Genomic DNA, 24,128 nt, shown 5'->3' on the forward strand with positions numbered 1-24,128 from the left:
ATAGTTTATATAAAAAAAATCTGTTTCAATATTGGTACTGTTCTTTAAATATTTTATTGTTTTAATGTTGTTACTGTTCTTGAAATATTTAATTTTATTTTTTTATTATTGTTCATATAGTTTATTTATTTCTTTATTTTCTTTCTTCGCTATTGGAGACCTTAGGCTTATAGCATCCTGGTTTTCCGACTAGGGTTGTACCTTAGCTAATAATGATAATGATGATATTATGGGTTGGAAATTGTTACTTTATACCTTTGCGATATGCGTAAACACGATGCCTTAATTTATATTAAAGGCTTGGTTTCTTCTGTCGAAATGTTTCTTACTGAAAAATGGTTCTTTGTTAGAATCTCTCTCTCTCTCTCTCTCTCTCTCTCTCTCTCTCTCTCTCTCTCTCTCTCTCTCTCTCGTGAGTGAAAAGTAATATTTTACACTTTGTCCCCATAGTAATAATTCAACGTAAATTCAGGGCACCAGCCACCCGTTGAGGTACTACCGCTAGAGAATTATGGGGTCGTTTGACTGACCAGACAGTTCTACATTGGATCTTTCTTTCTGGTTGCGGTTCATTTTCACTTCGGCTACGCATACACCGAATAGTCTGGCCTATTCTTTACCGATTCTCCTCTGGCCTCACACAATTAACAACACTGTGATTATCAAACAATACTTCTTCATCCAAGGGGTTAACAACTGCACTGTAATTGTTTAGTGGCCACTTTCCTGTTGGTAAGGGTAGAAGAGACTCTTTAGCTATGGTAAACCGCTCTTCTAGGAGAGGGACACTCCAAAATTGTTCTCTTAATTTTTGGTAGTGCCATAGCCTCTGTACCATGGTCTTCCACCGTCTTGGGTTAGAGTTCTCTTGCTTGAGGATACACTCTGGCAGACTATTCTATCTTATTTTTCTTCCTCTTGGTTTGTTAGTTTTTATAGTCTATTTAGGAAATATTTATTTTTATGTTGTTAGTCTCATTAAGATATTTTATTTTTCCTTTTTTACTTACCCCACTGTGCTATTTCACTGTTGGAGCCCATGGGCTTATAGCATTCTTCATTTCCTACAAGGTTTTTAGCTTAGTAAGTAAGTAAGTAATAATAATAATAATAATAATAATAGTAATAATAATAATAATAATAATAATAATAATAATAATAATGAAATAAATAGTTTTTAATCTCCTTTTACACTTTTTAAAAATAATAATAATAATAATAATAATAATAATAATAATGAAATAAATACTTTTTAATCTCCTTTTACACTGCAGCATAGGCATGTCAAACGGCCTAGTTAATTTAATATTCATTTATGTAATTCTCATTTTTTAAGAGGCTTATAAATCGTCTCTTTCAGCTTTTGACGATTTTTTCTGCCCCTGGCGAAATAACATTGTTCAAGTTGCCCATCCTGTCAGCGTCTGCTTCAAGCTTCATCTTGAAACTTTTACAAAGGATAGTTAGGATATGATAGCAATATTTAAAGAATTTGTAATGATTATAAATCTCTCCTTCGAAATGGTAAACGTTTTATAGCATTTCTTTTGGATACAAACGAGTAAAAGTTTGTTTTACGTCTATATACTCTCAAAGTTGAGTTAACAAAGGCCATCTTATCCTCTTTATGAATCTTGTTTAGCATTTCTAGCTCTTTATTGACCAGTCCAAATCATAAACCAAGGGATGTTTCAGGAGTGGGTATTAATGACTTTGCCCTTAATATTTTCCATTTAGATTAAATATTATTAACTCCAAGAAGACACTTTCATCCTATAGAATTGAAACGTCTATCTAACCAAGATTTGATCACAGATGGAAGAAAAGGCGGAAGGAAGTGAAAAAAAGATCTTTTGAAATGATTGTGAAGGAAATCGGGCGTTCGAACTTTAAGGCTTACCAAACTGTCTAGTTCGTGAATTTAGCATGGAGAGACCCATGAAAAAATTACGAGCGGGTGAGCCTCTTTAACACTGGGGGTATATTTCACATTTCTTGCTGCGCTTGCTTTTACAGATCCCTTCTGTGGTGTCAGTTTAGGTGGGGTGAGACACTGTGAGTTTCTTTCTTGATATCGTTTTTTCTTGACAACGTTCCGAATTTCTTGACAACGTTTCGAACGTTGTCGATGGATTTAGTATTGCTGTGAATAGTTTGCTAGTTGGGGTTGATGAATTATGGTCTGATCTTCGGCAGATCGTGTCACGGGATGGGCAAATGATGGGTTACATTTTATTTAAGGTGGTTCATTTATTGATTTATATCAAACTGGCATGGCACCAACGGAGGTAATTGACCTTACATTCTTGTTGCATTATATTTTATTCAGCTTTTAAAAGAACTGACTTGTTCTTTATCGTTACAGTGACTTTTAATGGTTTTAAAGGCTGATATGAATGGCAGAGGCAAGGGACAGTGACATTGCCCTATCAAGCGGGACAATGCCTTAGAATAGATAGTGACCATATACACATATGATCAGAGCCCAAGCCCCCTCTCCATCCAAGCTAGGACCAAGGAGGGTCATGCAATGGCTGATAATGACTCGGCAGACAGACCTATAGGACCCCCCCCCCCATCTTTAGCTCACAAGGATGGTGAGGTTGGAGCGACCAAAGAAACTAATAAGTTTGAGCGGGACTCGAGCCCCAGTCTGGCATTCACCAGTCAGGGACGTTACCACATCGGCCACCACAACCCTTAAGAAGAGATAAACGACAGTAATATTGTTTATGTTAACGGGTACACTTGGGCACACTATTCTATCTTATTTCTCTTCCTCTTGTTTTGTTAAGCTTTTGATAGTTTATATAGTAAATATTAATTTAATGTTGTTGCTGTTCTTAGAATATTTTATTTTCCCTTCTTTCCTTTCCTCACTTGGCCATTTTCCCTGTTGGGGGCCCTGGGCTTATAGCATCCTGCTTTTCCAACTAGGGTTGTAGCTTAGCAAGTAAGTAATAATAATTTCCCTTTTCTCGTGTTCGCTTTTATGAATGCTAGATATTCTTCAATGAATATGAAACTTTTAAGCTTGGAAAGGGAACTCATACAGTTGGTCCTATGTCATAAGGTATTCATCCAGAATTTTTCTACGGTAAGGAAAAAATGTATTGTCTGATTTTTTGGAATATTTTGCCTTGAGTTTTAAGTTCCTTTTTGCGAAACAACTTTACTGTTAAGCGTATTAACAATGAAACTTTAAATAAAGAATATTCGAATTTGAGGAAGAGGTTGGAATTAAATATAAAATAGCTTTATTTACTTTTTTAATTGTAAATATGAAGTCAACCATCTTTGTTCAATACCTCATGTAATTCACTTTTGAAATATGAAACTCTGCCAAACTCCTGACTCGTTATACAATTGGATACAGAAATTCTTGATACACCTTGCTCTGGGGAAGTGGACCCAGCCACACCCTTACTGCGCAGCCAGTTCCTGTGTTTATTCCTGCCCACCACCTCTGCTATCTCTCCCTACCCTATCTGTTTGGTTACTCGCCGTGAACTGGGGTGTGATAGGGTGCACCAGAGTCAATACAGAAAGGGGTGTACGTCTACGGACCGAGGTGTGCCAGGGACTCAAATGTTCAACTGAACCTCATTTCATAATAGTCGTATTTTTCCATTAGGTTCAATTCTGTTATTCTGTTTTACATTGATTTATGTAGACTTCCTCATTATGAATTTGTCAGTACTCGATGTGTTGTATCTCTGGAGGCGAAAACCCTCCCCCCCCCTCCACCCTTTTTCAAGGAAAGTAGCGTTTTGTTGATTATACTGTATACTGTATATGCATATGATTCATATCGGCTGACAAAATTGATTTCTAGTTACATAGGACAATCTAGCACAGGTCATCGAAGCGAACAATGGGTACTAGAGTAGCTGTGACCATAAACAGGAGTTGGTCCTGCATACTCGCAAGACATTAGAAGAGTTGGAAGACCCAGACCTACATGGCTGATTAGGATGAAGCGCAAAGTAGATTATGATGAATGGAGAAGTATTGAATTAAAAGTTCAAGATAGAGACGACTGGCGAAATCTAACCGGGGCCCTTTGCGTCAGGAGGCGTAGATGATGATGATGATATATATATATATATATATATATATACACACACACAAACACTAGTATACCCGAGCCGTCAAAAATGACATCTAAATGTTTAGATAGATGCATGCACGTACAGATTTAACCATTCCCACCCCTCCCCCATATCCTAACTACAACCCGTTATTCGGCAATTTGTGGTAGAGAGTATGACTATCCCCTCTCCCCTAAGCGGGAGAGGGAATACGTGTATATATAGAGCCAGAAACTTGCTCTTTATAATATATATATATATATATATATATATTATATATATATATATATTTATATATATATACATATATATATATATGTGTGTGTATATATATATATATATATATATATATCTGGGAATGGAATGTGAATTGCCGGAAGCCATACGCTAACGATCCCATTATATTCGAAAGGCCAAATATATCGATGCGTGCGCGAAACAGATTATGCCGTTGGAAACAATTTCAGTAATAGTTCCTTTATTTATGGTGTTAGTCTTGATGTTGTTTGGTTGTAAATCCTTTGGCAAGGAAATTAATACGTTGTGGGAAGTGTTACTTCGGCGTGACCTAAATGGTCTGTATTGACCCACGGAGTCGATCCTTTTGCTTGGATTTTGGTATGGCCTCCGTACATCTCCGGTCTCTCCCCATACATCTATGGCCTCCCCCATACCTGTACGTTTCCCATCCATATACGGCCTCCTTCTCATACATGTACGTTTTCTCCCCATACCTGTACGTTTCCCACCCATATAAGGCCTCCTCCCCATACATGTACGATTTCTCCCCATATCTGTACGGACTCCCGTCATACCTGTACGTTTTTCCCCCATACCTCAACAGCCTCCCCCCATATATTCACGTTTTCTCTCCATACCTGTGTGGACTCCCCCCCCCATACCGGTACGTTTTCCACCCATACCTTTACTGCCCCCCCCCCCCCCCCCCCACCAACACCTCAACGGTATCACCTCATACCTCTATGGCTCCCCCATAATTCAACGGCCTCCCCCATACGTCTCAAGCATTGGAGAATAAAGCCGTCCCTTTACCCCATACCTGTATGTCCCCCCCCCCCCCCATACATCTTTGGGTACCCATACCTCTATGGCCTCCCTCCCATAATATCACGGCCTCCCCATACATCATACTTATACGGAATCCCCATACTCCATACCTCTACGTCCTCCCCCATACCTTCACGGCCTCCCCATACTTCTACGGAATCTTTATACCTCTATGACCTCCCTCTATACATCTATGGCTTCCCCCCATGCATTTAGGTCCTCCCCCACCATACCTCTATGGCCTCCCCCATACAATTCTTTTATTGGAAAATCATTTGGTTTCCCATGGTCGTTAACCTGATAATACAGATTTGTCTTTAGAACTGCAAATAGGGCGATTAAGATGTTTATTTTACATTACCAATCCCTTTGGAAGCAATTTCCCGTCAGTTTTATGATGTCCTTTAAGTTTTCTTTTTCCTTTTTCAGTATATCGACCTGTCCATTTCAGTGACCTATACGACTTTTATCATTTTATTTATTGTCATTACTGAAATGGTGATTGTGCTGGAGGATCGGCCGTTAAGGGAGATTTATTTGGTTGCACTAAAAGAGTAACCGGTGGAGAAAAATAAAAGGAAATGGTAGTGACTTTGATTATATTCGAAGGATTTGGGCTTTAATATATGACATTTTTATGGATTTCATTCTAATGTCATTTCACCAGAAAATAACTTGGCGGAATCAATATTGGATATTTATTTGATTCGTGTATATGTATATATATATATATATATATATACATATATATATATATACATACATACATATATATATATATGGGTGTGTGTATATGTATGTATAGCTAAAACTATGTATAGAGAGAGAGAGAGAGAGAGAGAGAGAGAGAGAGAGAGAGAGAGAGAGAGAGAGAGATTGAAAAGGAAACTTCATTATTCACCGATCTAAACATACAACAAAACGGTATAATAGTAGTAGTAGTAGTAGTAGTAGTAGTAGTAGTATGATTATTATTATTATTATTATTATTATTATTATTATTATTATTAGCTAAGCTACAATCCTTTTTGGAAAAGCAGAATGCTATAAGCCCAAGGACTCCAACAGGGAAAAATAACGTAGTGAGGAAGGAAATAAATGAATAAATAAACTACAAGAGGAGTAATGAACAAATGATATAAAATACTATAAGAACAGTAAAACATTAAAATAGATTTTTCATATATAAGCTATAAATAGAAACATTTGTCATTCATTTCAACATGAAAAACATTCTCTGCAAGTTTGAACTTTTGACTTTCCACCGATTCAACTGCCTGATTAGGAAGATCACTCCACATCCTTATCATAGCTGGAGTAAAATTTCTTGAATACTGTGAATAAAGGTGAAAGGGGGTATTTCAGTAAAGGGACAGGGAACCTTTTGATTAAAAATGTAATCAGTCTGTTTTTAGTTTCTTTCAAGTCAGCTCTTCTAGGAGAAGGACGCTCCAAAATCAAACCGTTGTTCTCTAGTCTTGGGTAGTGCTATAGCCTCTGTACCATGGTCTTCCACTGTCTTTGGGTGTAGTTTTCGTGCTTAAAGCTACACTCGGGCACACTATTCTATCTTCGTGTTCATTATTTCTGTAGTAGTTTATTTATTTCCTTATTTCCTTTCCTCACTGAGCTATTTTCTCTGTAGACCTTGGGCTATTACATCCTGCGTTTCCAACTAGGGCTGTAGCTTAGCAAGTAATAATGATAATAATCAAGGTTTGACATTTTCTTTCTTTCTATGGAACATGGTCATCATTATTTGTTTTTTATAATGGTAAAAAAAGATGAAAATCACTTAACAATATTTATCAACACCTTCCATGAGTCATGAACACTTTATTTTTCATTGTTTGTAGGATTTTTTTTTTCTTTACTCCTTTTTTTTCAAAGAATGATTTTTAAAATTTGGGTTTTATATATGTAAATTTATTTTGGCAATGTGTTTATAATTAAGCTTTGTCCTTGTCAAAGGCACGAATGTTCAAGGAAATTGACAGTATTAATTTTAAATTTTACTTCATTAACATTGTAAAACAACGATTAACAAGTATGAATGAAAATTGTCAGAAAGACGAATATCTATCTAACCTATATAAGACCAAGTTTCTAGCGGTATATATATATATATATATATATATATTTGTGTGTGTAAGTGTGAATGTGAATATGAGTTTCTTGTGTGTGTGTGTGTATTTCTTTCCTGTCACGCCGAGCGGCAATCACCCCGGAACAACGAAAAGATAATCTCCCACAAAATATCCAAACTGCCGTGTGGTAGCTAGGAAAGGGAGAAAGTGATGAGAAGGGTTGAATCTGTATGCGCATAATGCATATCTATAAATATTTGACCGTCATTTATGATTAGTTGCTTACTCGAGTATCATAATATGTGTATAATTTTTATTTTTATTTATATTTCTCGAATAAGAACACATATATATGTGATGAATCGGAAAAGACATAGTGGAAACTTGAGCTTGTGTAAGTTGGGAACCGTAGGAATATTTCATTGGTAAAAAATTGGTAATGAATTTGGAGGCTGGAATCTAGTGTGGATGGTAAATTCAGAATAGAGTCTGGATAGTTTCTTTTTAGTATTCAAAAGTGTATACGGAGAAAGTGAATTCGAAACCTGTGGATATTGTGGATATATTAAATTATAATTTTTCTCTAAATATATATTTTTTATAGCTATAATAGGATTTTCAATAACTTGTTGAATATTTTGTACTTCGTATCATTACTTTGGTACTCGAAATCATTCATTATCTTGAATTTTCAAAAAAGCCCGGTTCTGAGTCGTAATGTAACCTCCTAATCAAGTATTTTGTATTTTTGGGCTTGGTAAATTGCTTTTCAATTTGTACTTAATATCCAATGTATATATATATATATATATATATATGTATATATATATAATATATATATATATATGTATATATATATATACACACATATAATTTTTTTTTGCTCGATAAAACAGTTCTGGCGTATGTGAAGATGTAAGCGTGAAAATAACTCTGATATTTAAAGTATTAGTTTTGTGATTCCAATTTAGTTGATATTTAAAGTATTATTATTATTATTATTATTATTATTATTATTATTATATTATCATTATTATTATATTATCATTATTATTATTATTATTATTATTATTATTATTATTATTATTATTATTATTTTGTCAATCAGCCTACAGAGACTAATGGTTTATAGTGTGAGGTTCTGGGTTACACCCAGCTTCCTAAGGAATCAGTAGTCCCTTTCTTCACTATATGTGCTGTTTCGTGAAGAAAGTGATGGATTCCTAAGGAATTTTATTTTTTTTATTATTTTATTATTATCATTGTAATTATCATCCGATACAGACCGGTTGGAAGGGATCCTCAGTTTAATAAGGAACTGGAGAATTACGACAACACCAAACAATCTTGTATTTATTTCCCTTATCAATAAACAACATGATTACGAACACACATGCAGGAAATCTTGTTGTTTATTCGTAATGGAAATAAATATATAAATGTTTGACATTGTCGTAATTCTCCAGATCCTTATTATTATTATTATTATTATTATTATTATTATTGTTGTTGTTGTTGTTGTTGTTATTAATATTATTATTATTTATTATTATTGTTATTAATATTTATTACTATTATTATTATTGTTATTATTATTATTTATTATTTTTTATTGTTATTAATATTTAGTACTATTATTATTATTGTTATTATTATTATTTATTATTATTATTTTTGTTATTATTATTATTATTTTTATTATTATTACTATTATTATTTTCATAATCGCCATCATTTTGATCCATGGTATCAAATCTTGGAGGCTGACACAGTCTTGTTTCGCTCATTAAGTGTCAAAGTTGAATTATCCCAAGACTCATAAATTGAAAGCGAGAGAGTTAGCGATATCGTCGAAATTCCCTAGTTTTTTCCCCACCATTTAATACCCTTACAGAGGTACCGAGAAATTCCTGCAAGTAAGCAGCAGACAACTTGAAAACATCCCTGATAAAGGGAGTGATTTACATAAACACCCGCTAGATGGTGCCACCAATGGACGACTCTCTTTCATTACTCCAGCCTCGGAATCCATATCTTCATGTCTGGTATTATGAGCTGATTCGTCGGGGTAAGTAACGCTTGCCTGGAATGCCGTTCATTATGTTGCTTGCCCCGACGAGACCTGCCGGCTCAAGTAGAGAGTTTGCGTGGAGTAGGTAGGATCGTGGCATTATATTTGATGTGTTTTCATCTTATTTCTTTTTTGAAAAGGTCGTGCCTATTTAAATCAGTTCTCAGAGGACTTAATGATGTGGATGTTAACACAATTTTTTTTCAGTATGTATATATATATATATATATATATATATGTATTATTCGATCTTGTATTATTGCACGTGACCCGTGAAAAAACGGTGGTTATATATTCAATAAGATATACAGGCACCTTCTCTCACCAGGGTATGACTACTCCCTCTACCTGACGGACGGGGAGTTGAGCATGACCGGAAACATACACACACACACATATATATATATATATATATATACATATATATATATATATATATATATGCATGAGTTTTAGCAAAGAGAGAGGGAGAGAGAGAAAGTGCACGCTCGCACAACGATATGCAAAATCAAGTTGGTTTTGGGGTTTGAATAATAGAAAAGTGGAAGCTCTTAATAAAGATGAAGGACCGGGCCCTCACAGGTAGAAGGCAGCATGTCTAACCACCGTTCAGAGATAATATTCAGTTTCTCAGGCACGAGAGAGAGAGAGAGAGAGAGAGAGAGAGAGAGAGAGAGAGCGATGGCTTTGTATTATGTTAATCAATTGCATCATTTATGACGTCATTCATGTTTTGCTTGTTTTGATATTTTATAAATATTCGGTCGAACTTCTTATTGGTACTGCCATAAGGCTGCACATTAAAAACAAGAATGGCACTCAGTAGACAGCATGCATTCTCTACGCATTCCGTATTATTTTGCTCTTGACCCCACTGCGTACTTCGCTTTTCCTCAAATTCTAATGGATTTGTCCTTGGGTCAAACCCCACATATCCATCAAGTTTCGTTTAAATTGGTTCAGTAATTTTTTGCGTCATGTCATTCAAAACATAAAATAACTAAATGTTGGCCATATGCTTAACATTGCAATTATTTTCAAAGTAATGCTGCGTACTTGTACTTTGATGTACTTTATGCAAAATATTACAGATTTATCCTTGGGTCATATTCAATATGACTACCAAGTTTGATTATAATCAGTACTGTATATTTTATGTAAAGTTGCTCACAAATCAATAAAGTTAATATTACAGGGGCTAATATATACCCTTCGCAAAATCTTCGTTTTTTGCCGAATGCAATTAAGGAGATTTGTACCCCAAGATATGAAATAGGTGTGGTATTTAATACGTACTTGAGAATTTTTTATTTTTTATTTTTTCGCATATTTTAAAAATTTAGGTAAAGCTACTCGTCTTTTCATGAACTTTACATATTTACGGTAAAGATGTTTGCATCTTAATGATATTTAAATGAATATATTTGCTCCAAGGGAAATAATGCTCATATTGGACTTGATCATCTGTAGTTTCTTCTTTGTTTCTCTCATCGGCAAGATTAAATCTTAAGCAATTTGTTTGATTAGTGATCAAACCCCCCCCCCCCCCCGCTTACACTATACGGTACCTCTTTGTACAAATTATTTGGGGGTAATACGGTTAAGGTAAGGAATGAAACTGTTATGTTTATGTGAATAGATGTATAAGATTATTATTAATTGGTAAAAAAAAAAGTTTATTCATTTTAAATTTATGTTTAATACAAGTGATAAGCTTTGAAAAGTACCAACATGGACAGTACAATGGAAGAAATATTTTTAAAAATTGTCTTAAAAGTCTTGAAACTCGAGATTGAAAACATTAATATGAATAGTTCAGTACTCTTCTTCTTCTTCTTCTTCTAAGCTATAACCCTAGTTGGAAAAGCAAGATGCTTTAAGGCCAAGGCTCCAACAGGGAAAAATTGCCCAGTGAGGAAATGAAACTAGGAAATAAATAAACCACAAGAGAAATTATGAACAATCAAAGTAAAATATTTTAAGAATAGTAAAATATTAGATATTTTATTTATAAACTATAAAAACTTTAAAAATAAACAAGAGGAAGAGGAATAAGATAGAATACCATTATTATTATTATTATTATTATTATTATTATTATTATATTTATTTTTTCTATTATTATTATTATTATTATTATTATTATTATTACAAGCTAAACTATAACCATAATTGGAAAGCAAGATGCTATAAGCCCAAGGCCTCCAACAGGGAAAAAATTGCCCATTGAGGCAATGAATCAAGGAAATAGATAAACCACAAGAGAAGTAATGAACAATCAAAGTAAAAATATATTAAGAACAGTAGCAACATTAAAATATTATATCTTTTATATATAAACTGTAAAAATTTAAAAAAAGGAAGAGAAATAAGATAGAACAGCATGCTCGTGCTCGTGTGTACCCCCAAGCAAAAGAACTTTAATCCGCAGGGAAGATTGACAGGTTGCTTATGAGCTGGCTATGGAGTGAGATCTTTACTTATGGATGAAACCATAGGTAAAGATCTCGCTTCATAGCCAGCTCATAAGCAACCTGTTTCTATGTGGCGTTCGTCCGTTTTAAATTCTCTTATCTTGTAGTGCCAGAGCCTCTGTACCATGGTCTTCCATTATCTTAGGATAGAGGTCTCTTGCTTGATGGAACACTAGGGCACACTATTGTATTTTATAGTTTATATAGGAAATATTTATTTTAATGCTGTTACTGTTCTTAAAGTATTTTATTTTCCTTAGTTTCCTTTCCTCACTGGGCTATTTTTCGCTGTTGGGGCCCCTGGACTTATAGCATCCTGCTTTTCCAGCTAAGGTTGTAGCTTATCAAGTAAGAAGAAGAAGAAGAAGAAGAAGAAGAAGAAGAAGAAGAAGAAGAAGAAGAAGAAGAAGAAGAAGAAGAAGAAGGAGAGGAGGAGGAGGAGGAGGAGGAGGAGGAGGAGGAGGAGGAGGAGGAGGAGGAGGAGGAGGAGGAGGAGGAGGAGGAGGAGGAGGAGGAGGAGGAGGAGGAGGAGGAGGAAATTTTCCTTTTCATCGATTTCCTAGTTATGATATCACATGACCCTTAATAAGAAAAAAAAAAATTGGTCCGAAAATGTGTTACATATTGGGTATCCTCCATTCCACAATTGATTAAGATGTGGAAAAGATTAGTCGTTTCGATGACGTATATACCAAATTTTGGCAGTCTTCTTAGGGAGTAGCTTCTATAATCAATTCTTTTTAGTGAGGCAGATTTGCACCGACTCGCAGCGGTGCCCTTTTAGCTTGGAAAAGTTTCCTGGTCGCTGATTGGTTGGGCAAGATCATTCTAACCAATCAGATAGTAGGAAACTTTTCCGAGCTAAAAGGGCACCGCTGTGAGTCAGTGCAAATGCTCCTCATTAAAAAAATGAGTATAGTACTTCAGTTGGTATTTGTGATTTTAGAAATAATATTTGTACATTGTGCTTAAACAGCTCAGTCCTAAACAAGTACTTGTGATGATTGTAAGCATTTTAGTGTTACTGACCATGTTTGTTTTAGTATCAAACTTTTTTTTTTTTTTTGGAGCATATTCAGAATGAAGATTGTAGTGCACATTCATTACAGAATACAGCAGTATTCCTTGCAACGTATAAGAAATGATATTTATTATTTTCATGACTATTTTAATCCATAGTTTTTGTTTTGTTTTGGGTAGTTATCAACCCTTCTAGAAATACATCCTTTCTATATTTATAATTTTTCTCCAAACCTTTCGGAAACTCCCGAAACTCTCTCTTAGACTAGACTACCTTTGCTATTTTTTAGTTGGTCTTGTGCAAACGTTTTGTCTCCGTTTCTCAGAATCCCCTCTTTATTCTTTTAGGCTGCTCCATTTCTTCGTTTTTCTTCTACCCTTAGCATTTATGGAACTCGTTCCTGATTTATTTTATTCACGAGTGCTTCGCCTCTGTATTAAATCATCTTAACACAATCTTTCAATATGCATTTGCTGTTTGTTTTTTTCATTTTTATTTTTTCCTTCAACTTCTCTGCAGTTTGGCTTTTCTGTCTCTCCAATTTTCTATTTCCTCTTTTTCCCTTCGGAATCTCTATGTCAGTCACTTCACAATTTCCCCTTTCCTTCCAACTTTCTATACGTTTATTCTCTCTCTTCATTTCCCTTTCCCTTGTTCTTCTGGAAGTTTCTGCGGGATTTGATTTTGGTTCAGAGTTTGTGTATGAAAAAACTATTTCGAAAATTATATATGAAATTTTTCTTAAAATCAAGTTTAAAGGGCAATTATTACACCTTTTACCTCTGTCAGTAAAATTAAAAGGATGCAATGTTGTAATTATATATTTGAATTCCAAGGTAGAACTAGCCTCCTGGCTAGTACAGTGGTAACGTGTTCACGTAGTATTCGCATGGCAGCAGATCGATCCCAGTCCGAAACCGTGAGTTTAAGCTGTTTACTGGGGAGGCCACTGATGTGGTTGGGCACCACAATTTGGGGGTTGGGCTTGCCTGGCTGACGTTCTAGTGAGTAGCTATTTGATGAAACTGGAACTGAACCAAACACCTTTACCTTTAATACAGTAATAGCAGTTTTAGTATTAGTAGTATAAAGATGACTTGGAGGTATTTGCTATGGACAAGGCTAACTATACTTCATTCTCCTTTGCTTGAAAGTATGCTATTTTTAAGGTTACTTTTCCTTTGTATGCTTTTTTTATGTCTCTATTCATCCTTTCGTTAGGCTAGGCCACCTCAGATTGTTAGGGTTTTCTTTCGGAATATCCAAATGTGTTTTTAATGCAAAGATTACTGGACCTTCAGGCCAAATAAGGGCCCATCCAATTTAGTTGTCAGAGCAGTGGGTGTTTTTTTTTTTTTTTTTTTTTTTAATTATGAATTTATTTCTAAATGTAATTCATGAGTATTTGCGACCTTGATTATTATTAAATAATTAGACAAAGTTTCGCTTTTAAACAGATATGTGATATAAACATAAGGTCAGTATATCTTGACTTAGTGTACATAATTTTTTTAACCATTATTATTATTATTGGCTTTGTTGTGAACCTGGATGCATATTTTATCGTGTAATTTTATTTAAAAAGTCTTACGATTTTCTGCTTATACCTGGGAATTAACTTCATAATATTTACTATTTAAAACCTGATAGGTTCTTTTTATTTTTTATCGCATAAATGTGCTATGTTCTCTAGAGGGTACACTCAAATAAGCTCAGGCACACTATTCTATCCGTTTCCATATTTCCTTTACTCACTGGGGTATTTTCGCTGTTGGAACCCTTGGGTTTATAGCATCTGGCTTTTCCAACTAGCTTAGCATATTTTAATGATATGATGTTTTGTAAATTTATTTTGTTCCATGTACGTACGATACGAAGTTAGTGTGCATTACCTTAGCAAGTAATAGCTGAAATTGCGAAATACATTAAAGATTAGAGTTTGGATCTTGTTGGAAATGGGTTTCCGATTGTACCTCGGGATATCCAGTCACCAGGGTATGACTATTCCTCTCCCACCTACCACGAAACGTGAAAGGAAAGGATTTTATTTATATATAGCCAGAGACATTCATTGATCTATATTATATAGGTTATTATTATTATTATTATTATTATAATTATTATTATTATTATTATTATAATTATTATTATTATTATTATTATTATTATTATTATTATTATAAGCTTAAATGCAGCCCTAGCTTAAATAGGCAAAATAATCCAGCTGTTACCAAGTTGTGGAATGATTTTCCTAATCGGGTAGTTGAATCAGTAGAACTTCAAAAGTTCTAAGTTGCAGAAAATGTTTTTATTTTGACCAGGCTGACATGAGTCTTTTTATATTTTATATATGACATATCTGTTTTGATGTTGTTAATAGTTTATATATGACATATCTGTTTTGACGTTGTTACTGTTTGTAGAATGATTTATTGTTAATTTGTTCTCATCATTTATTTATTTCCTTATTTCCTTTTCTTACTGGGCTAGTTTTCCCTATTGGAGCCCTCGGCCTTATAGCATCTTGCTTTTCCAACTAGGTTTGTAGCTTGGCTAGTAATAATAATAATTATAATAATAATAATGATGATGATGATGATAATCATATTATTAATAATACAAGCCTTAGGGTCCTAATAAAGAAAGCAACCTAGTATGGAAAAACAAACGGAAGTAAAGTATACTATATGATAAATGTTATGAACTGTGTATGACCATATACAGAATAAAATGACAATTGTGCCGCACCTAAGGGAAAGGGAAACTTATTAACATTTTTATGTGTTTATGGAGATGTTTATCCTTTGAAGCTTCTTGTTGAATCACCATTTGGAATGAATATGGCGTTGACTGCTGTTTATATATATATATATATATATATATATGTATATATATAAACCTCCTGGCTAGTACATTGGTAACGTGTTTGCCTCGCACTCGCATGGCAGGAGATCGATCCTCACCCGGGAGCATGAGTTCAAGCTGTTTACTGGGGAGGCTACTGCTGTGGTAGGGCACCACATGGGGGGGGGGGTTGGGTTTGCCCGGCTGACGTTCTGGTGAGCATCTATTCTGATGGAACCGGAACTGAAACCAGTCACCTTTAACCATATATATATATATATATATATGTGTGTGTGTGTGTGTGTTTGTGTGTGTGTATATATATATATATATATATACTCAGACATGTCGTCCCTATCGCGTGTTTGTGGTCTTTCCATGTCAGTCTGTACGAGCAAATTTTCTTAGCTCGTCAATCCATCGTCGTCTCTATCTTCCCCTGCTTCTTTTGCAATCTCTAGTGACCCATTTTATTATTTTCAATGTATCTGGCATTCTTATTTTGTGTGTGTATATATACATATATATATATATATATATATACACACATGTATATTGTGTTTATAGAATATATGTATAAATACGTGCGTAGATTTAGATGGATGTACATGTAGTCTGTATATATATATATATATATATATATTTATATATATATATATATATATATATGTGTGTGTGTGAGGGTCTTTTTTCGTTCATTTCAACGTAAGGTGAAGTTCTTGGCGTATTTAATCATGTATTCATTACTTTAAAAGTAATTTCTTTTATTGTATAAGGCTTACTGTGTTCGTTGAATAATAATCTCCAGTAGAATTTATAACTATGTTGAAAAGGAAAGAAATCTATCCCGATGGACCTCCGTCGCTGCTATGTTGAAAACCTTTTAACGTTACAGAACAAAAAAAATTTGTTGTGTACAAGAATACCATAAAAATTTGTTGAAGGCGGAAAAATAGAGACCTTTTGTCGTCGATGCTGCAAGAAATCTTTACTGTGAATACAGCAGAAATAGAAAAGGCAAAGGAGTCTGAAAAGGGATTGGATAAAATATCACCCTTTTTCATCTTGCCGGCCGCCTCCCCTCCGGTGGAGAAGCAGCATCCGTATCTCTGTGTATCATTTTTAAAAAAAGAAAGAAAAAAAAAACTTTATGTGCAAGGGTGTAAAAGTCATAAATGGAGGAGTGTTAATGAAACACCCTGGTTATGTGGGAATGTAATTGCAGATGAGAAACCAAACCGAAGGCGCATCTGCCATGCCAAACATGGAAAGTGCATCGTCTACAGTAGAGTGGATGCGACAAGCACATTGCATACACAAGAGGAAATGCAGAAAACGTACTGCATAGAAGCCTTTGGATTATGAAAGGGCCAGTCAAGGGAAGAGGATGAGAGAGAGAGAGAGAGAGAGAGAGAGAGAGAGAGAGAGAGAGAGAGAGAGAGAGAGAGAGAGAGAGATATATCTCAACTCTTGTTTCAATTCCAATCCAGCTCTCTCTCTCTCTCCTTCTGCATGCACCGCGGCGATGTAATATCTATGAAGGCACCCAGCGGACTCTATCAATGTATTCTTACTGGTTCCTCGTTACACGCGATGGGGATTTCGGCCTTAAAGTCCTCTTCCATATAGGCCGCTTTACGGTGTGAACATTTCATCCTTGAACCACGCCGATAGCTTATAATTGATGAATGGGCTGAAATATAAAAGCAGAGAGAAGCGACGCACGGGACCCTCGCTATCCTTGGATAGGGGATAGGGGCGTACTCCGATCCTTCCCTAGTCATGCCTTTTGGGACGTCTTTTCGAAAGGGTTCCCTTTTATTTTCCCTATTATTGTGTTGTTGTGTTCCTTATTCGCTCGCATGTTTCCCATTTTCTGGTTCATTTCAGGTTTGTGCACAGTTCCAATTGGTTGTACAAATATTGCAAGTGACGCGTTGAGGCATTATGGTTTGTTATCCACACGAGAAATATTCAGAGTATATTGCAATAGTCGTGAATTTAGGGCTTTTTATTTATTTAGGTTATTTTAAAAAAAGATTCCCTTTTATGTACCTAAATGAGATAAGTTTCTTAATGCTTACTACCTCCTTGCTTTTCCTTCCTTCCTTACTCCTTTTCCTGCTCTGCATCATTTTCCTTCTCTCCCCCTCCTCCTCTGTATGCCTTCCTTTCTTCTACGTCGTCATGTCCATAGTTCCTCTGATGCTTTCCATTCGCTCACCTCCATAAATAATCATTGTGTCTTAGACGTCCCATGCACCCCGCCTTGACTCATAACACTTGATTTTGCTCTGTATCATTTCAGTTTTTTATTATCATAGGATAACGAGCCTTACCTAGATCTCGCTTGTGTTTCTGTATATCAACAGAGACATTTTGGAAATAATCTAATTTTTTTTTCTAATGAGTTGTTTCCTCGTGCAATATATTGCTGTAAATTTCCATCAGAGTGCTTTAGACTTGTATCAGTAAATACAAAGGCATGTTGTTTTAATTATTGTATAATTTAGCTGTATTTTTTAATGGGTTGGTAAACATGGTTATCTATCTATTAAATGATTATTTGTAGGTTTCATAGATTTGTTCAAGAAAATTTTCCTTTTTTCAATCGTTACCTAGCAAATGAATAAAACTTTAACTCATGCACCATACATATATATATATATATATATATATATATATATATATACAACAACGAATGCAGCCATTTCTGGTCCACTGCAGTGCAAAGGCCTCTGACATCCCTAATCATGTCTAGGGTTTACCCATTTGTATCAACACGCTGGTCACTGCGGATTGGTAATGATGGGAGCTTAGTCTGGACGCTTACAGCAAACCAACGAAGTAGGGGTGGCCCTGACAAGTACAGCTTTGCTAATGGCGAATCATGTAGTGCATTGTCCTCTAATGATCTGTAAACTTGTAATTGTTAATGGCTCTTTTATTATTCACGTGTCTCATTGCGTTTTTCCTTAATAGATTGTAAAATGTCTCTTTCAAGAGAGGCCGATAATCCAGGGGCTTATTTGGTTGCATAAGTCGGAATTCGAATGAGAATAATGCCATGGAAAATATATTCAGAAATCAGCTATTGATAGGTTATCATAGTAGGAAAACACATTGATAATGTGGATGAACTTCTACTATCGTTGTTTCTGTGTTCTTGCATACTTTAATTTTAAATATTGTGTAAAAATTGGCAATTTGACTTTCCATAATCTACTCCTTGTGTGTTCCTCGGGAAATGTGATATTTGGGATACATTATTTCCTGAAATCTAATTAGTATAATTCCAACTGGAAACTTCCTAATTGCCTATTATAACAGCATTCTTCCTCTGTTTATCCTAATCTATTGCTGAGTAAATGAGAGTAAATGTATTTTCTTGTTGCCATTAAAAAACTTTTAAGGATTTTATGGTTATGATATTACCTTATACAAAGATTATATACCGTTAAGTTTATATAAAACTAAAAGATATTAAAGTAAGGATAAAATAATGATTAAACTCGACGGCAAGTTTCGATGACATACTCGATGTAAATTTAAATAACTTGTCAGCTGAAGAACAGAATGGAAAACAAAACTCAAAATATGGTAGAATGAGGCAATTTGATAATTTTCAATGCTTGTTATTTTTCGAAATTGTAATTCAGGCACACACACACACACACATATATATATATATATATATATATATATATATATATCATATATATATATATATATCATATATATATATATATATATATATATATATATATATATATATATATATATATATATATATATATATAATGAACCCGCAAAATCATATAGCTAAACAATTTTCCCGTTAACAATTACATTAGATTATTTCGGCATTAGTGTTGTTCAGGATACTGATGAAAGAAAAAATAGTTTCAATTATGGTTCAATGCTGTAGAATATTAATAAAAAAACACCATTCATGATTTATACCGACCAAAGGACATTCAGAGAGAGAGAGAGAGAGAGAGAGAGAGAGAGAGAGAGAGAGAGAGAGAGAGAGAGAGAGAGAGAGAGAGAGAGAGTTGTTTGAGCTTACTCTAGTTAATGAAGCTCCCAGCATTTAAACTCCTTTTTAGACATTTATGCATATCAAAATTTAGTAAACATTATTATGCAATGTTTCTAATAGAAATGATTGTATTATTCTTCCAAAAGCTTATCGTTATTTTTTCAGATGCTAGATTGACTGCTAAAAACATTTGTCAGCTTTTAGATATTCATAGACTAACATTTCCCTTTTCGTTGAGCTTTTCCGTCTCACCTTCTGTGATCGCGGCCAAGAATGGTTAGTATTGACATTTGAGTCAAGATTTTAAACATATACAGGAAAATCTTTGCAACATTGCTAATTAAATCGTCATCGCAAAAGCTTTATTTGCTTGATAATTATCGAGTCCGAATGGCAAGGTAGAGATAGTTATTACAGGGTATACAGTAGATACTGGGATTATATTGTTAGATTCAAATGCTTATCCAAATAATGAGTGATTTTATGGAAAAAAAATAGCAGTGATTAGTGAGTCGTGGTCTTTTGGGAGTTTGGAGGATTTGCTTCCTCTAAATCAGCAAACAAAAGAATATAACAGAAGCTTAGTTTTAAAGTGGTGACAGAGATTTGTTTCCAATGGACAACATATATCAGCTACTAATGAAAATCTTTGCATCATCATGGTCAGGAAGATTTAAGGATCCGTATACCATTTGTATGGCTCGGTATAGTTAGACCATTATATTTTGTAACCCTCTATATACTTTAAATGCTCTGTTGGATAATTTACCCGGTTGCTTTAAGATATTTTCACTAACTGGAATAATAAGGAATGGGATATATATAATGTATAAAAAAAAATCTGAGTGACACCGCTTATTCATGACAGCATTTTTCACAATGCAGTTTTTTTATGGTGATTGTATAAACGAAGATAGAGGAAAATGAAATACAGTGCTTCAAATGCCTTACTTCTGAATCCAGCTAATGAATATCTTGTCTTGACTTCACACAAATATCATATAGTTCCAGGTTGGAATGGTCAAGTGGAGGTGTTTCATGCTCCCGCTCGGGAGAGATTTCTTTTCTGAGGGGATAGTTAGAAGCTAAGACCCAAAATTGACGGCCTAAGACGAGCACCGAGGCCTTGGAAGGGCATTCATTTTAAAGACAACGAGAATGTTTAATAAGTAAATGAATGAAGAATGATAGAAAGGATTACCAATGTTAAATAATGAAACAGGAACACAAATGTTAAAGAATAAAGACATAATGAAAGAAATAAGCACAAATGTTAAAGAATAAAAACCTAACACGACATGTCAGGGGATAGAGGAAGAAGCTCAGAAAATAAAATGTAAAGTGAGAGAAAATATATAGGAATCCAAGGGTATCACTCGTCAGCTGTATGTTTAGTGATTAAAAGTCAATCAAACATTTATTTCCGAGGTATTTTAATATTTGTTTTTTCCCTTTCCCCGCTTACGGCATCAGCTGTGGATTTAACTACTACCTTGATAGGCCGAGGAGCAGGTATGGATAGCTATTGCTCGAACACTCCAAACTAGAGCTTCAGGAATAGTAATGCATTTTTCTCTTGTTAAGCGCCCATATACATGGAGTAATTCACTCTGTCAAAAGACTCTCATCTAGCACTACATGACCCGTGCTAATTCTGGCACTTGATCACTGTAAATAGGGACTTTACCTTACAGAGTTGAGCCTATTTGAATCAAGATTATAAGACCTATTGTGTATGAAATTGATAAGAAATCAGTTTGATCTCCAAGCTGTGTTATTTCTCAAGATAAAGCTACCAGCAATTATATAATCATTGATAACTTATGGTCTGGGTATTAGCATAGAGAATAATTTTGTGCTTATGCCATCCCCACATGTATTTTTTTCGGACAAATTAGACAGTACATTTTGGGAAAATTAGTATATCATAGATTCATGGCAAACTTAAGGAAAATTTCGTCATACTGCTACTAAATGTTTTTTTTTTTTTATATGATTTGTAATTAAAATAAATTGCTGAAAGCTTATGCTAGAATGTAATAGGGTCACCATTTACTTCAATGTAACTTATTTTCGATTCGAAATACTAAATTTTGATTGTATTATTATTTATTATTATTATTATTATTATTATTATTATTAGCTATGCTACAACCCTAGTTGGAAAAGCAAGATGCTATAATCCAAGGGCTCCAACAGGCATATGTAGTTATCAACATCTGTTGTATCCATCATTGATTATCTATTATGCAAAGTTAAACTTGGATTTCGTTTCTTATCACTCTTCCAACAACAGCCGTTACTTAATTCTACTGCTGCTATCATTTGCTAATCAACTTATACTGAATTAGGTTAGCAATATTTGCTAGACCATTAAGAGTTATCAAATGACATTTAAGCAATGATACAAAATCCTACAGGCTGTATCAAGAATGTACAATAAACCTGACTCCACAACCCCTAAAACAGAAATGACTTCCATATTTCCTTAGTGTCGGACTGCTCGGGGCAGGGGGATGAAGGGCAAACTCTCTTCTCCCCCCCCCCCCTCCCCCGACCCATCTTTGGAGAGTGTCTTCTTGGTTCTTCCTACGAAAAAGTAATAATTGAAAAGTAATTATATATATATATATATATATATATATATATATATATATATATATATATATATATGTATATATATATATATACTGCTGCAGAGATAGCAGCAGTAGGGGATGCAGCTTTATGAAGCTTCATCTGTGGTGGATAACGGGGTAAGATGGGCTGTGTCACCCTAGCAGTACCAGCCGAACTCGGTCGAGTCCCTTGTCAGGCTGGGAGGAACGGAGAGAGGAGAGGTCCCCTTTTTTGTTTCATTTGTTTGATGTCGGCTACCCCCAAAAATTGGGGGAAGTGCTTTGGTATGTATATGTATGTATGTGTATATATATATATATATATATATATATATATATATATATATATATATATATATATATATTGTGTGTGTTTTGTATTTGTAGTGGATAAATGAGACGTCAAATGATAACACAGAATGAAATATAGCAACTCGATTTGTAATATTTGTATGCATTTGGTAACAAAGACAGCCCTTTACTGTCTTTGATTCGCCAAGGTTGGAGAATGCTCCGCCCATATCGTAGAAGTAATAAGAAGAGCAACTCCTTGTCTGTTTTGTCAAGGGAACACTAGAGACATCTGATGAAAGATTTCCCCCGAGTGTCGGCGTTCTTTTGATTCTAACTGTACATGAATATATGTATTAAATGTCCACATGTACATACATAGTAAGTGTCTGGTCATATAATGTACATGCATGCACACATATATAATATAATATTTATATATATATATATATATATATATATATATATATATATATATAGATAGATAGATAGATAGATACAGTAGATATAGATTTCCGGTTACGCTGAGCAATCACAGTCCCTCGCCGGGTAGGGGGAGAGGGGCGTGCGTATCTAAATATATACCAGTCATTTTTGACGGGTATATATATATATATATATATATATATATATATATATATATATATATGTGTGTGTGTGTGTGTGTGTGTATTATATCTGTATTTGTGCGGTTTTTTTATATGCAAAATATCACTCCTTAAATTTCTAATAATACTGAGTCTACCTACTGCACTTTCTGACATATCCGTATAGTTCCTCGTCTATTATATATTATTACGGGGTGAATGCCCCCCCCCCCCCCCCCCTCTCGTCCCAATCCCTATCCAGTGGCAAGGCTTCCCATGGCCTATACTCTCTGTCATCCTAAAATTCCCTTGGTCCGGCTATCACCTGTATTATTACTTTAGGCTTGAATTCTTTATTGTCTTCCTTTCCTTTACCCATTTTCATTGAATATTAATTTCTTTAGAATTTGTATTCCCATTTATACTAGTTTCCTTTCGTGTTTACTGTTTAGAATAGTGTTATTGTTTGTATTATAGCCACGAAAGGAAAAATGAAAAAGACTTGATTGGAGTTAGTACTTTCATCCACTCAGGACATTATATAAACATTGTATATATAAGTTGAGTAGATGATTTAAGCTGTGACAAGTGATGATTTAGAAAATTAGAGAATAATTAAAAAAAAAAATTATTATCTTTAAAAAAAAAATGATACTTGCTTAGTTTTGCTACAACGTATGGATTTTACATTTATGTTTAGAAGAGATATTTAAGAAGAATTAAAAAAACAGATTTTTTATTATCTTTAAAAGAAATGATAAAAAAAATAATACTTGCTTAGTTTCGCTACAACTTGTGGATTTTACATTTATGTTTAGAAGAGATATTTAAGAAGAATTAAAAAAACAGATTTTTGATTATCCTTAAAAAAAAATGATACTTGCTTGGTTATTTCTACAACTGGTAGATTTTTCCTTTCCTTTAGGTGTAGAAG

The sequence above is a fragment of the Palaemon carinicauda genome, chromosome 42 (assembly GCF_036898095.1).
Source record: "Palaemon carinicauda isolate YSFRI2023 chromosome 42, ASM3689809v2, whole genome shotgun sequence".
Classification (NCBI taxonomy): Eukaryota; Metazoa; Arthropoda; class Malacostraca; order Decapoda; family Palaemonidae; genus Palaemon; species Palaemon carinicauda.